The sequence below is a fragment of the Silene latifolia genome, chromosome X (assembly GCF_048544455.1).
Source record: "Silene latifolia isolate original U9 population chromosome X, ASM4854445v1, whole genome shotgun sequence".
Taxonomy (NCBI): domain Eukaryota; kingdom Viridiplantae; phylum Streptophyta; class Magnoliopsida; order Caryophyllales; family Caryophyllaceae; genus Silene; species Silene latifolia.
In genome coordinates, this window is record NC_133537.1 from 221,794,114 (window position 1) to 221,797,247 (window position 3,134).

Sequence of the window (3,134 nt, forward strand, 5' to 3'; positions counted from 1 at the left end):
CGAGTTGGTTTATGCCTTACAAGCCTCATTGAAAAGATAAGAGATGGGTAAAAAATGCAAGGATTCATAGGCTCGCATTTCATCAAACGTAACATGTGCATAGGTTAAAATCACAACAAGCAAGCAATTAATTATGAAAACATATTAGATTAAGCATAGATTAATTCCCATGTTTGTTTCCCCTAATTCCCCATTAACCCTTGATAAGGTTATTTTCAGTCGTTTGCCTTAATCAAAATAAATCCTATACTACTACTAACATAATAGATAGTGGTAAGTTAGAGTCGAATCCACAGGGAGGCGGTGATTATCTAGTTTGTTGATATTTAAATCTGTCTTAAAGGTAACAATTTTATGGGGTTTGATTGAGTTTGATTTCTAAACAACTAATAGCAATTTAAATAAAGATGATAAACAATAATATTAAAGAGTCTAGGGATTTGGGTTCACTAGGTAGTCATCAAAGGGTAGGATTTAATTCATTGATTGAGCAATTTATATTGTCGAAAGTCATATGATCGGTCGATTATAATATGTCTTTTTAGATCTAACTTAACATGCGATCGCTATCATTAAGTTGGTCTAATTCAATTATCGTGGCCTATACTAGTCTTAACCCGGTCGATGATAATCCTAGTTTATGCAAGACTAATTAATCAATTCTGATCAGTAATCAACTAATTAGAAGTAATACGATAATTGAACAACAATAGAAAGCAATTTAACTATCAATTCATAAGTAACCCCTTTTCTAACAACCTAGATCCCCTTTCACCCTAGATAAGAGATTTAGCTACGCATAATAGAAATAAGAACAACAATAACAATAATAAGAAACATGATTGCAAGCATAAAAGATGAACAATGAAATAAATGATTAATAATAAAGGAAATATTAAGAACAATACCGTAAATAGCTAGATCCGGAAGTAAGAACAATAAATAAACTAAACTCAGTATTTGAGAGAGTTTTCAAAGGTATCTATATTAAACCTATGTAAAATAAAGCATAAATAACCTAGGGTACGAGTTTTGGTATTTATATCAATACATAACCAACTTAAGGAAAGTTGCGGGAATTATAAAACTGGAAGGTTCCTCGATCGAGCCAAGGTGGACTCGATCGAGGAACCACTTCCTCGATCGAGCCAGGCCTGGCTCGATCGAGGCACCAAAGTTCAAGAACACCGAACTCTCGACATTGCAAAGTTTATTGATTAGGTTGGTTCCTCGATCGAGTCGAGAGTGACTCGATCGAGCATGAAGTTCCTCGATCGAGTCAAGGTTGACTCGATCGAGGCACCAATTTCCTGCTTCGCGCACTGAACTTCAAACGACCGCCATTTCTTTGTTACTTGTCATAAACAAGAGATTTTTGCGGCGTTGAAAAGCTAAGAAGATAAGATTTCACCTCCAATTGGAATTACTTCAAAATCTGTTGTATAAATCGAGATATGGCTCTTCAAAGTAGGCACTTGTAATAAGAAGCTCTTTTCTTCGTGTTTTCTTCTTAACTTCTCTTCCTTCATTCTTATGGATTCTCGTGCCATGCTTCGTGTATCCCTTCATGACCGCTCCGCGATGCTCATTTCATTCCTTTGCTCCTCAAATACATCATTCCTACATTAAACATCAAAAGGCGGAAGTATCAACATTCTAACATAAAAGGCATGTAAATGCTATAAACTAGCACGGAAATCGTATCAAAAGCAATTAAGGGGAGGCATAAATATGTATATAATTATGACTCATCAAACTCCCCCAAACCATATTTTTGCTTGTCCTCAAGCAAAGTAACACACAATACAAAAGGCAATCATACAAATGGCAAATAAATAACTCAGAGCTAATGTTGATGCACATACAAATCCCAAGCTGTCCATATCTTGTAACAAAGTAGTGGCTAAAGTGTACCAATAAAAAAATTCAAAGGTACGGGAAATAGAAAACGTAGCTCAAGTCTCAAGTTACCATACTAGATACAAATGCCAAATACCTTTCGATCTTGTAAGACAAATTAGTCGGATTCTCGCGGATTCACTCATGCACTCATAAGTATTGTAAGGGTGAGTTATATGTGAAGATAGAAAGAAGTAGAAACACTCACTCAACTTATGAAACATGCATGCAATCTAATGTGATAAGGATTTCCCCAACTAATATGCAATCATCATATGTAGACAAAAGTACATGTATCAAGGACAATAAGGGTGGCAAATGGGTTAAAGGAATAGAAGTGGTTTGTTCCAAAGCACGTTATGGATATGTGGAGCTAAGACACTAGTCGCAGCGCTAACCCAAACCAAATCTAAATCTTAAAATAACAAATGAACCCAACTTAGAGAAATGATCTCAACTTTACAACATATGAGAGCTAACAAACTACTCTCTAATTATACATTAGACTCTAACAACCATCTTTTTGATCCTTGACAAAACCAAATGAAGCAATCTCTTTTCTTTTCTTTTCTCTTTTTCTCTTTTTCGATTTTTTTCTTTCTTCTTTTCTTTTCTTTTCTTTTCCTTTTTTTTTGCTTCATATTTTTCTTTTTCCAACACAAGGATACAACACAATCGCTAAACGTAATTTGCTATACCCACATGACAACAATAAGTCCCAACCCAACCATAATAGCAAAATAAACATGATAAACAAGCAACTGCGACTGTCCCGAAAAGGTAGGCAAATTCTTGGATTGTAGCTCATAGGATGTAATTAATATCGGCTACAAGGGTTCAAACGGGCTAACAAAAGGTAATGTAAGGCTTATTTGAACGATAAGAATCACCTATCCACATGTACTTAGTCAAATGAAAGCAATAAAAGTATCAAGAAATCAATGTCACACTTACGCAGTTTGGTATTACACATTCCACAAGGAGAAACCACACTCAAGCCTAATTGACAATGAGACCAGTTTATTGATGTTCCTGGCCTTGGAAGCTCTATAGACCTCAGAATTTAAGTAGTTTACCAACGTAATTATGTCAAATCTAATCAATATAAGGCATGTCAATACGGTTAAGACTTGAATTATGAGTTTGTTTTCATGGCTAACGAGTCAAAACAATGTACATGGACAACTATTTGGGATTCAAATGCAAAAACAATGCAATTTAACATCATAGTTATT